The 13,174-nt window shown below is 30.8% G+C and overlaps 1 protein-coding gene across 1 annotated transcript in view; it reads left to right on the top strand.

Annotated features, from left to right (window-relative positions):
• Positions 1-8,054: 8,054 nt before the first annotated feature.
• The window catches only part of LOC113395801 (uncharacterized), a 65,191-nt gene continuing 60,071 nt past the window's right edge, over positions 8,055-13,174 (top strand). The window contains exon 1 of the mRNA XM_026633487.2: positions 8,055-8,289. The gene's annotated coding sequence lies outside the window, so the exon portion shown is untranslated. The remainder of the gene's footprint in view (positions 8,290-13,174) is intronic.

The raw sequence follows: 13,174 nt of genomic DNA, 5'->3' as shown, positions 1-13,174 counted from the left end.
ATAGACATCTGTTATAGTTTATGTATAGTTCTGACCTCATTTATATTAACTACAAGCATCTTTTTCGTCAAATAATATGATTGGGTACACCATATTTTTTTAATATTTTGGATTATCGAAGTCAAAACAGTACAATACATTTCTGTAACGCCGTTGGTTACAAAGATATTATGAAAAATAACTCGTGTTAAGATTATTAGAAGTATATGAAACAGCTGAAAGAATAATTGTAAAATATAACTATTTAATTGAAGTTCGAGATCGTCCTTGCTCTTTTTCTTGGCTATCGGGTTTAAAATATCAGTTCATTCAACACGATGGTTAGAGTTTGCGGGTTAGAGTCTTGTGATTCCATCTTATGATAATTTAAGTGTTTACAAGTAAGAAAAATACTTTGGAATTATAATAATAATAAATTTTTAATTAACTATCGAGAGCTCTTGAAAGCCTGATTGCAGTCGGACTCAGAGGCAAGGACATGTGAATCCCAAGGTTTCGGGTCCAAAACTGGGCAGCCACACTAAGTTTTCATGTGCACAATTTGCTTTTATAATTAATTTAAAATATAACCTTCTTAAGAAAACCTGCCTGTTTCAGATGATAGTCTGCCACACGTGTATCCAACCAATACTAGAGCAGCAGTTATATATGATGTTAAAACTCTTGTAGTAGATCGATACTCTAACGGACATAAAACAATTGATTTTATACGATCACAGAACATAACTGTCACGTAAATTATTGTTTTATTTGTAGTACCAAATATATTTGTTATAGTCCTGATTTTATAATTTGAATTATGGCGACAACATCGCAGCGTATTATACAGCACATGTGATCGTGTTTATTGATACAACTGTATAAAACTGATGTTGCCTTTTGTTTCTCATACTATAAGAACGTTCATACTTACACTAAAAAGGTGTTGACCTAATTAATAGGTATTAGTAGTATTTGTTACGAAGATTCATTGTCTGCTTTCAGAACAGTTCTTTTATGCGTATAAGCAAAATCATATAATCTGTTTCACAATTTTATTAGTAAGATATCCAAGTTTTTACGTTTAATTAATTCTAGACAAATAAAAATGTACATTTTTCGGGTTAAACAAACGTGCTCCTTTAAAGACTCAGTGATATATGTATATATATTTAGAAGGAACAGCCGCGATGATTGAACATATTAGGTATCATATACTCTATTTGCAACAATTTATTATCTTCTCATAGATTTGTAGGGTTGGTTGTAATTATTGTAATTTATGAGATATATTTTTTAATATAACTTAGTTTGATACTTATGTAATCAAATAATTATACTGATAATTGTAATTATATTGAATGTACAAAAGATTTTACAATTGTTACTCCCAAAATGCAACTTCAATATGAATTGAAATAATATTTAATCGTTTGTTACTTTCGTCACACTTTGTCATGCTTAAACGAATGATAATTTTGGTATAGAATCCGATCGTCGTTACTGGTTAGATAGCTACGAACGTTTATATGTAAAAATTGTATATTTAATAAAGAACACTATACTGGATTAGAGAAATTAATACTGTCACACTAATAATATTTATATATTTTTTTGTTTATGACTAATGTATATTACTAATTTAATTAAGGGCATTCATCAAAATATTAACCTATTTTTTTGCAGATTTAAGTTAACATTTAATAATTATATCGATCTTTTATTCTTACAAGTATTTGACATTACATGCTATAGGTTTTAAATAAAGTAATTAAAAAAAATATTTTATATTTTTAATATTTTTTTATACATATTTGTAATATATTGATAATTATATCGGTATTGTCACATTCCAATGTATTTAGTAAGTAGTTTTGTGTTTATGAATCATATAAGTTTGTTTGAGTTACGGCTATTTACTCTCGCGGTTGACTAACGCGATATATAGCTACTCGTAATTCCCCTACAAATAGATTTAAATCACCATTGTAACAGGCTTCAATGACGACAAGAAAACCGTACTGTTTTCTATGTTTTTACCACAATTAGCTCATTTTTGCTTGATATATCCTTATTTATTGCTATGAGAGATATGCCTACTCACGTATGCCAAACAGTCCAGTCATTACGTCAAAAAATTGGTAAATAAATGCATGTGAATTAAAAAGGCTGATTTATTAATATTTTTTAGTAGAGATTTGTCTTTTTATTTTAGGATGTTCCTAATTTGAAAAATAAATAAATTTGAAATTGTGGACTAAGCATACCTATTTACCTATATGAGATTTTTCCGCCTTATTGTAAAAGGGGTAAATTTTGTGGTTGTTGCGATAACTCAGTCGTTCCTCTTGATGCGTAGAATCTAAAAGTCTAATCTTTCTTGATTATTTAAATAATATTATAAATTATTTATCTATAAACTACTGGACTTCAAATTAATCTATGCACGCGCGGCTCGTTTCAAGAAGTCATTATGCAAACAAATTTAGGATATGGACTGTAATAGTATCATAATTTTGTAGTATCGATTGAAAACTATTAAAAATATATGTAATCCCGATGATATAACAATAACCTGGCTTAGATAGATCTGATGATGTAGCTGAGAGGTGGATATTAGAGCTCTTTAATATTTTGTAATTTATTTATTAGTTATATTCCCTTGAGGTTCGAAGCTCATTCCAGAACGATTGCAATGAGGATTGGTTGTCTATCCGTCACATATAAGTACGATTCCTGGCGGTTCCTTTCTGTACCTTTTCGGTTCGCGGTTTATTATAAAAACAAATTTGAAATTAGACACATGAAAATTTATTCAAATGAATTGTTCCAGTTATTCGAGGCAATCTCGGCTTTCAAATACACTTATTTTTTATACGTTATTTGATATATAGATCGAAAAAAATTTATCGTGATACCAAACAAGCGAATCACGATTTTTGAATTACGCTAAAGTTTTAAAGATTTTAATTGGATTTTGCATGTCCTGTTTATCACCGAAGGAAATTATCGCAAGAAAACCATAATAAGATATAATAATATGGACAAAATCTGAGCTATAAATTAACTAGGACTTGTGTATGAGTGTCTCATACCTACTAATTATTCTAACGCCAAACGTTGATACTTTACATTGCCTTGTTTCGATTTGCAGGGTGAGTCAGCGAAACGTTTTTTAGATCTCGTGCAGCATCGCCAGAATAAAAATGTTATTAATTTGTATAAAGCCGCCTTTCAAATTCGATGCTCTAGACCATCGTCGTATTGACCTATACGTACGAGTCGTCTGAAATCGTATGTATAACAGTACCCAAAAAATATTAAAGCTATTTTTGGCGCAAAGCTTACGGCTCGTCGTCATTAGCGCTAATTGCAAGACCTAATGACAAAGAATTGCCATTACTATTCTCTTTTTATGGTCTTAAATTACTAAAGGCGACTTATAAGAGGTTCGTTTAGTAAATCACAAGGCCAGCGAACTTAGTACTCGAAGCCAAGCGTGAAGCTGACTCATCGCTTACGTCTTTAAGTGACATGCGCACGCGCCGGTTTGAAGCAAGAAGAATAATGATCCATTTTGTATTTAACAGTTGCAATTACTTACGGCATCAGTTACTTATATAATGTTGTTTTGTTGTAACTTATAATAGATCCTGGTTTTGCCTGCTCCTGTTTAATAAATTCCATGAATCTTAAGTTTAGTAATTAATAGATGTAAAAGAAAAAGGGTAAGGTAAGATATTTGTTCTTGTGACGAATCAGTTTCCATACATCTATCGACTACTAGCTAAAGCTGCGTCTTCACCAGCGCATAATTTATAAAACATTATTAATAGCACACAAATCGTCCTTCTTCGGTACTAAAACTATCTCCATACTAAATTTAATCTAAATAGGTTCAGCGGTTTAAGGGGAAGAAGTAACAGACAGAGTTATTTTCGCATTTATGATATCAGTATAGATTTACTCGTATATATTTTCATGTATCGCTGCTCTATGCTAAAAACTCCGAAGCGAATACAATTTTCATGTTCCAGCTTCCTATGTAATTACATAAAATAATGTAATGTGACACGATTACATAAAATAGGTTATTTAATCTAGATATCACGTTTTCCGCGAACAGATGGACGCAGTGTTGCGTTCCGGTCGATGTACATCACTGTTTAGAACTTTAGACCTTAGAACAGAGAGAGGGGCAAAATGCTATTAACCTCACACAGCCACACATTTCGTATTGGAATTGAGAGATACCTTTGTTCTATTGAAATGGCCCAGTCGTTAGAACTCGTGCATTTTCACCGATGATCAGCATAACTGAATTTTGTGCTTAATGAGTGTTTATAATTTACCTCGTCTTCAGCGGTGAAAGAGATTCATCGAGAGGAAATCTGCATGGTCAGTAAGCTCTAAATGTTCTCCTCAAAGGGAGAGGAGTCCTAAGCTCTTCGGTAGGACATTTACAGTCTTATTCAGTAAGAATTATTTATTTACATGCCTACTATAATGTAAAACGAAATTAAATAGTCAAAAGGATTTAAGGTTACTGCATTCTCTTCCAGCCAAACTCAAGACGTGTGTGAAAGATTGTTAGGGATGACGACTTAAGAAAGCGTCATGCCGTTTGCCGTCACGGCATACGAGACGGCCATATAAGGCGCGCTAAAATTATTAAAAAAAAAAAGTTAATATACGACGAAATTTATACGTTGCTAATTAGAATACATAAACGAAAAATTCTAACTGCATATAATTAATTGTGGAGGATATTATTATGCATTATATTTATCTTAAACTTCGTTACATTTTAATATTTTTCTATATGCTTAAAATAGTATTAAGTGTATGTCATTTCTGTATTAATCATTATTTTCAGCTAATAATCCGCTCGCCAGTTTATATTATATATGGACAAGATATATGTATATATGTATTTATTAATACTGTTCGTTATGTTTTATGTCAAGCATATTTTATTAAATTTTAGCATTTATTCAGCTAAGTTAGTAACTTTTTTCTCCTCATATTTCGATTTGAGTGTTCTACAAAACGTTAGGCAACTCCTAGGAACGTACGATGAGGCACGTCTTTATCAATAATATTAGTGAATTGTAGGAGTTTAACAATTATAAGGTAAAAATAAAACAAATGAATAAATATCGACTAGTAACCATTTCATTGATATACATAAAATTTAGTAATTTTAAAATGTATTATATATTTAAGCAACTATGTTTATTTGTATCTCATTTTATTAAATAATATTCTTAAGAAGAATGAAGTAACAGTTTGTAAAGATCCCATAGCTGGGCAAACGTCTCCACTCTTCTTAAGGAAGGTAGGTGACATGTACAGTCTATTCCAATCGAAGAAGAAGTACAGATAAAAAACAATACATTTACGTATTCCATACGATTTTCGAGTAGCTCTGTGCACTACAAAACAGTTTATTATCAATATACTCGTATCTTTACTTATAACACAAAACTATTTCACTTAGTTAGTTGTATCTTTTTATCTTTGTAGAAAACTTGTTCGAAATCGAAAAGCTTGTTCGATATTTGAAATAATATTGATTATTCAAGATCTCGACCAACGATACCGCGTCCAGTCGATGTCAAATGTTGGTTATTTGTCTGTACTCTTCTCGTGGTTGGAATAGGTCCTCGTCGCCATATTCACTGACGAACCCAAGTGGAACTGTAAGCATAAATTAAGATCAGACGTGCTAGACAGGTTTCAATCCGCTATCCTCTATGATATGAATCTGTGAATCCACGTGATCCATCAACTGCGCAACAGTAAGATATTTTAAAATTTAAACATCTTACATGTAGTGTAAACGTTCTTTATATTTAGGTTATAATAAATATATATAAAAACTTTATGCGTTTTATATGACCGTCTTAGTTTATGATTACGTTATAAAAAAATAACCGCATACATAATAGTTCGTTGTTTCGAAGTCGGGTTTGTACGTTCGTTTCAATAAATGCAAATGTGGTATTGTTTGATGTGTATCGTGGTCACTGCCCGTGACGGCAAGGATACCGCTTACAGATCGGATTTTACATACCGGGATGCGTGTCCCGGAAAACGAGTTGATTTGTATAGTGGTGTTTTTTATTTTGAATACTGGGCGCGTCTGTATTTAGTATATGCTATTCATACTTTTTATCAAAAGCTTTTATTAAAATAGGTACACAATTAACTTCTAAAATTACTTTAAACAATGTATCAATAGAAATATACATTTTTAAAAATAAACTCAATTTGGCGGTAGAATGTTTGATGAGAGCATGGCACCTACCCAGACAAATAGGCTTACAACCTTGTACCAAGTCCAACTACCAAGTATTCGACAAATATTAAAAACACAGGCACATAAAATACGAGATCAGCAGATTAGGCAAGACGTATTGGCATCTTTCAAATCGAATAGATTGTTTTATTGTTAAAGTTTTTATTGAAACATTATTCGCACCGGTCTCTGCTGACTAAATTCTTTAAGTTTTGGATTTCGCTTGGTTACAAAATGATGGAATTAAATTTTATTTCGAACTGGCTGAAAGGCGCACGCGTCGTCGCGTCTCTATCGCGCACGTGATCGCTTGACTAACCACTGTAACGACGCTATTATTTTATATTTCTTTATGCAGAACTGCTATAAAAACTACAATAATACTGTTTTTTAACTGACCGAGTAATTGTTTCATAGGATTAGATTTAGAGATAATTTTGTTGTTGACATTGGATTTGCAGTTAAATTTACAACAGAGATACATAATGTATTATATTTTTGATACATAATATAAAGTCGATTAAGGCATTTTTGACAAAAATATGACCGTCTAAGCCGACTGACTGAGATTGAACCGGACTGGAGTAGAGATGGTCAAATGGTTAAAAACCAATTATTGCTAACCGAAGATTGCTTCAAACAAGAATAATGCTTTAAACGAGTGTTTATATTCATCTCGTGCTCAGTGGGTAAGGAAAACATCGTGAGGAAAAATGTATATGCCGGATGGAAATCTGCATACACGTTGGAGCAGCGTGGTAGAATAAGCTCCTAATAAGAATAAGGAGCCATTAGCCTAGAATCTTGTTCCCATCTCCCAGGGTTATCTTTCCGAAGGCGTCTAAAGCGAGAAAAAAAGCAATGAAACATCTGCCTTTTCCTTTTTAAAGGGTTATTTTCATAATAATCATTATTATTTTTCGATGTCATACCGATATATGCACATATGTTCTATGGTCTATCCAAGTAGAGTCGTGATAGAGCCGTCATTAACGATCTGGACCAAGAAACCAGTTCTCCGTATTTATAAAATGTACGTCACGAGGTAAAAACTATTAAATCTAAAGAAAATATTGTACAGAAATACTTTACATCTCGAATAAAAACTCTTTCAAATTGTACGAAGAACTTACAATTTATTGTAGTTTTTATGGTTCAAAACTGTAATATAATATTATTTATCATAAATTTTTATCAAGTTTTTTTTTTTTATATAAAGTCTTATTTATAAAGTCTTATTATCTTATTTTCAGTCGTAATTGTTTAGGTAAGCTGAATTATTTCATTTTATTTATGAAAAGATGAGCCAAGATATCGGAAATTTTACTGGTTCAAATCACAGATTTTGGGCATATTTAATTGATTTATAGTTATTTCACTGTTTTTCGTAGAAACCGTAAAACATAAGAAAACATAAAGAAAACCCTCGTGCATTGGAACAGCGTGGTATAAGCTTCAAACTATTTCCTTAAGAGGAGAGAATGCTTTTTAAGTAGTTTTGGTTTACAGGATAATACTAATAAATTATTATGACATTGCAGGTTGTCCATATGTTATTTTATTTAAAATGTTGTTACTATGTATTTCTTTTACATAATAAGTTCAATGACCTTTAGGCCACACACGAAGGCATTGTCCAGGAACTTCCGTTTAGTGATTATTATCAGATTATAAGAATTTGTATTATATTGAACATATAGCATAAATAAATGTTAATCAATTGTTTTAATTTTAAAGTTATGCGTTTGGTTCAGAAATCAGAGACCGTCGTATGCGCAGCCTCAAGCCTAGCGGGGGCGGTTGTTCTGTTATTCATTTCGCGCCGAACCTCCGCGCGCGACGCTCGTGTCGCGACGTTTGCAGTACTGTGCGCGCTATCGATGTATTCCCCGTGCTGTGTTTCTATTGACATATTTGTGTGAAATGTGCTATGGAATTCGTTTACAAGTGGTCGCCCTGAAGGGCTGAATTTGTGCTTGTTTTAATTGTGACTGGAATTATTGTGACCGGTAAGTTATTTTGAAAATACCTTAAATGTCTTTAAGAAAATAAATACCAGTTTTATAGTTCATTGTGATTTGTGGTTCCAAAGTACTTTATGTAATTAAAGAGTCCGCGCTCGGTTATGGTTCCTTGTTTTACCCTCGATCACTGGTAGAATTTCTCAAGTGATCTAAATTTAATTGCTTTTGAGTGTTTATATTGAGTTTACTCTTGACCTTCAGATAAACTGCTTCAAAGGGATTTCTTATCTCTAGTATCTTAACTTTGAGTTACTTAGTATATATTTAATCGTATTCTAAAGTTTGTGTAGTTGTTTTTTGTCGTCTCTTTATCTTTATAAACAGCGTTAGTTTTATCTTAAGTAATGCAATTTTTGATGGCGTTGTGTAGGTTGATGTGGACTGTTTGTGTAGGTACTTAAAATAATTTATTTGATTTAATAAATTACGGATATAAATTATTTAGTACACGTAAAATGAATCATCTTTGAATCTGTTTCGTAGTTTGTACGACAAGGTGTTTTCATTTTGTGACTCACGTACTTTCAGTTCCTGATTCTTTTAAGGTATTCGACTATAATTACTATAATCATTTAAAAGCAAATAACATTAATCAAAATATAAATCACTTACTACCCAATATTTAGCGAATTTTGTAATTTTGTTCAAATTGATATTATTTTTGTATTTTCTTTAGTTTTATTGAAATTAACTGTTTTAAATATAAATTTAACTTAAGAGATTTGCACTTACAAGAGCAAATAAAAAAGTACATGATTATGTATTTTATAAATCCTTAACGCCCGAGACGGGGCTGTAAACTGACAATGAGTGTTTGTATTTGAATCCGCAGAAACTTAGCTCGCAGCAAGGCGTGAACTATCCGCATTGAGGATTAAAACATAACTTTAATTTTAAAATGTTTGGATTTAAAATTACTATCACGAACATGAAACAAAACGTAATTCTTAAAAACAATAAAATTGACACCTTTGTCGGAAACGTAATTGCAGAGAGAGATCAATACAAGTATTTTAACGCTTTGAATAATAAAGAATAATAATAGTTTGGTGCGAACGATTGGAAATGTTGAAGAATGTAATAATAATAACACTGAGGTTCTCTATTTATGTTTTTTATTCGTTTGATGGTGTTACACGAGGAAGCGTTCCGGGATATTGATTTGAATAATAGTTATGCAACTATTTCCTTTCATCTCTTAAAAATGATTCTGTATGAGTAAACAAAAATAGGTTTTCGATCGTTTAGTTGTAAGCAGGGATGCATCGTTACGATACCCGATACTCTAAGAAAAATATCGGCGATACCGATATCGATACACTTATCGAATTTAAATAAAGGTAAAATGAATGTAAGTAGACATGTTGATTGATTGTTTTTATTTTAAAAAAAAAATTAAAATAAAACGTTACAGACTTAGAATGTGAATATTGGTAATTAAGCTCATTAATTAAGGTTCATTAATAAGAGTTAGTAACTAAAAAAACATTAATCAAATTTTTAAGTATAAAACAAGAGGCGCGTTTACATTACTTTTTTAAAACGTGTAATTTGAACAGTATCGTTGTATCGGCCAGAAAAATATCTCCGATACCGATATATCGGAAAACCTGCCGTATCGCCGATATATCGGTATCGGTATCGGTATCGGGTGCATCCCTAGTTGTAAGCTTTAGCTCACATTATATTCCCAGAGAATTAATAAACCGATCACGCATATGAATGAATGCGTAAAATGCATACATCTCACGTATTATAATATAGAATTTTAAAAATATCATAAATCATCTAAGGGATGCAGTAAACATGTAAGAATTACTAAAAAAAAACAGATTATATTTTAAAAAAGCTTATAATCTGTATTTTAATCTTTGTCTTTGTTTGGTGAACATTAACAATTGAAAAAATAACAGAACATTTGGAAATATACAAATAATTTTCCATGAAATAAACAGTATACAACAGCAATATAAAAATATATATTATACCTACCTTATTATCCTTTTATAAAACATTTTTAGTCAATACTAGGAACAACTAATGACTAAAAACGTTTCGGAAACCCCAGTTCTTTTTTTAAATCAAACAAATATTTTATTGCATTCTTAAAATCGTACGTACGGTATTTTACATACCAAGTTTTTTTTACTTATCGAAATTATAGCTTAATATGAGTTTTATGTAAATGTAAATAATTATGTTCGGTAGATATGAGAATTCATTGCAGTTTTATTCGTAGATGGTTATTTATCTCTTACTTAATATAGATTACCATATTATCACCATGCTAACTGATCATGATGGTGGTACTGATGGTATACCTCATGATTTAAATTCTGTCGCTGCGGCCATTTCAGTATTGTAATTTAGGTGTGTGTTATTGTACTTAGGTGCATCATCCCTATCATATGTAATTACCACCCATACCCTTACTCATTTATTCTGATGGGACGGTAATGAGGCGCGGGATCTTGCTTTAAGCGGGAAAGAGCGCGTCTAAAATTCAGATTTCACCTAAGTTTCTCATAGTACGCGTCCTCATTTCTTTGCTTTGTTTATCACGGGGATGAAAATTTAACCTTTTTTTGGTAACTCAACCCTTAAAATGTTAATATAAGCGGTTATACAAATAATATTTTATTTTTAACTTTAAACTAAATTTAATCATGCGATATCCATGATGCATCATCAATCAGTCACAGATTAGCAATTTAGCTTTATAGCGGCGATTCGCGCCAATATAAAATAAAAAAAAATAATCGAAAACTCATAAAAGCTATATAATCTATGTATACTTTTGTTATTGTATTACTTTTGTTATTCTATCTGTGAACTAACCAGCTAATAGTATTTTTAATATATTGTTATTTTGTGATATTCCAAGTATGTAGCACGTATATCGCATGTGATAATTTCACGCTTTGAAGCGTAATAAATTGATGTTTAAACATATAATTGTATTAATACAGCAATCAATATAAGTAAACAATATTTCATTTTATTTTCATAAGGTAAACAATGTCACAATAACCTCATTTTTTTATTGTTTAGAATGGCGCATTCGAAAACATTCTAATAATTTTATTGAAATTCAGTGTAATTTATTTTGATATTTCAGTTTGTATTTTATTTTTGATATTATTTCTTACAGCATTTGTAGCCTTGTAGAATGTATAAATTTCATATTATATACATATATAGTACATTCTTACAGACCAGAAGTGAGCGTAACTTTTTAAAAAGAGTACAAATACCTATTTGACTTTATAAGAACAAATAACAAATCAAAATTTCTAGAAATTGTATGTTCGAAGCACCGAAATTTCGCGCCAAAAAGGAAAACCCAAGCTCTGTGGCAGGCGATCGCTTGCTTTAATGTATTAAAAATGATATATAATTTCATATGAGAAAAAATTTAAATGTCGTGATTTTTTTACCGATTTCCCTCGATATGATTGATATTCTGATTCTGTGGTGACTTTAAATTTAATTCAATCGTTTTGATTGACGCTTCCACGCGTTTACTAAGATTACAAATTAAGAGATTTGTATCTTCATGCAACAACCACAAAAACACATCCACTAGTTCGTTAATTACTATGCATTTAGTATTTCGATGTTATTTATGCTCTCAATCAAAATCTTAAGTGTTCCATAAAAGCTGATTCAATAGAGATTACAAAACGGTGCGCTGTTCTAATTTCTATGAGAGCTGACGTAGAAAACAAGACGATAAGAAACGAACAACAGTATTAATTCTATTAAAACAGTTTCATAAACACGAGACGTGGGACTTTTTGTAATAATCGATAATAATTTTAATTAGAGTACTTATTACACCCGACATTCACTCGAGTGTTACCATACTTTATTTTATTTTATGAATTGTTTTAGTGCTCCGATTGTGGTTGTAGATACGATGACAAAATAAAATTAGACAAAAAAAGCTCACAGAGTTTCTTTCGTTCTTGTCAGGTCAGATATTTACTTTCTGAATCAGTTTTTTCTTTAACTGTCAATAAATAAATAGATTTCTATATTAAATTTGGAATTAGGTGGGTGAAGCTGACTGTTACATCGATTAAGACGTTTGTCTTTTTCACACAATAGAATTAACAACGGAAAATATTACAAAATAAATTAAACACGATTTGCACATCCGAATTTATAAGGTGTAGTGCACAATACACTAGTAAATTTTGATCACTTGTTAGAAAAAATACAAATATTTAACGTAATATAATATATGCAATAAATATTGAAAAACAGTTAATATAATTCCTTGTTATTATAAATATTAAGTATATTATAACGATGATAAAACATACATAGTATGAAGAAGACACACGTTTGATTTTTATTATTATCTATATTAAACAAGAACATAAACTCACGCTTGTGACGTCAAAAGTTTTAAAGCGGCTGAAACTGTAAAACGCGCCTACTCATATAAAATTATTAAATACTTTCTATTAAATATTTTTCTAAACGCGCTGCATCTACTAAGTTTTATGAATATTGGCCTAGTAGCTGAAATTGTAGATAAGCATTGCAAAAAACATGTCTTTTATTAGAAGTATAAATTGATTTAATATTGCAAAATCCTTTTACGTCGTTTATTATTTTGTTTAATATGATCTGAGTTTCATTTAATAATATTATAACAACGATTATACGTATTTGTCACGTACATATATATAAGTTAACGTAGATGAGTTAACTTGATGTCCATCTTTGGTATGCCGAGGCTCAGGGTAAGGTTAATGTTTATTTGGGATAGTAACCAACTGTTTTTTATTAGTGTAAGTTTCGGTTTATGTTTGCTCCCGTTCGTTTAGTGCAAGGTCAATATTATCACTTGTATTACGGG

This window comes from Vanessa tameamea, chromosome 4, assembly GCF_037043105.1.
Source record: "Vanessa tameamea isolate UH-Manoa-2023 chromosome 4, ilVanTame1 primary haplotype, whole genome shotgun sequence".
Classification (NCBI taxonomy): domain Eukaryota; kingdom Metazoa; phylum Arthropoda; class Insecta; order Lepidoptera; family Nymphalidae; genus Vanessa; species Vanessa tameamea.
The sequence above is the reverse complement of the archived record's forward strand: the minus strand, read 5'-3'. Positions and strand labels throughout refer to the sequence as shown.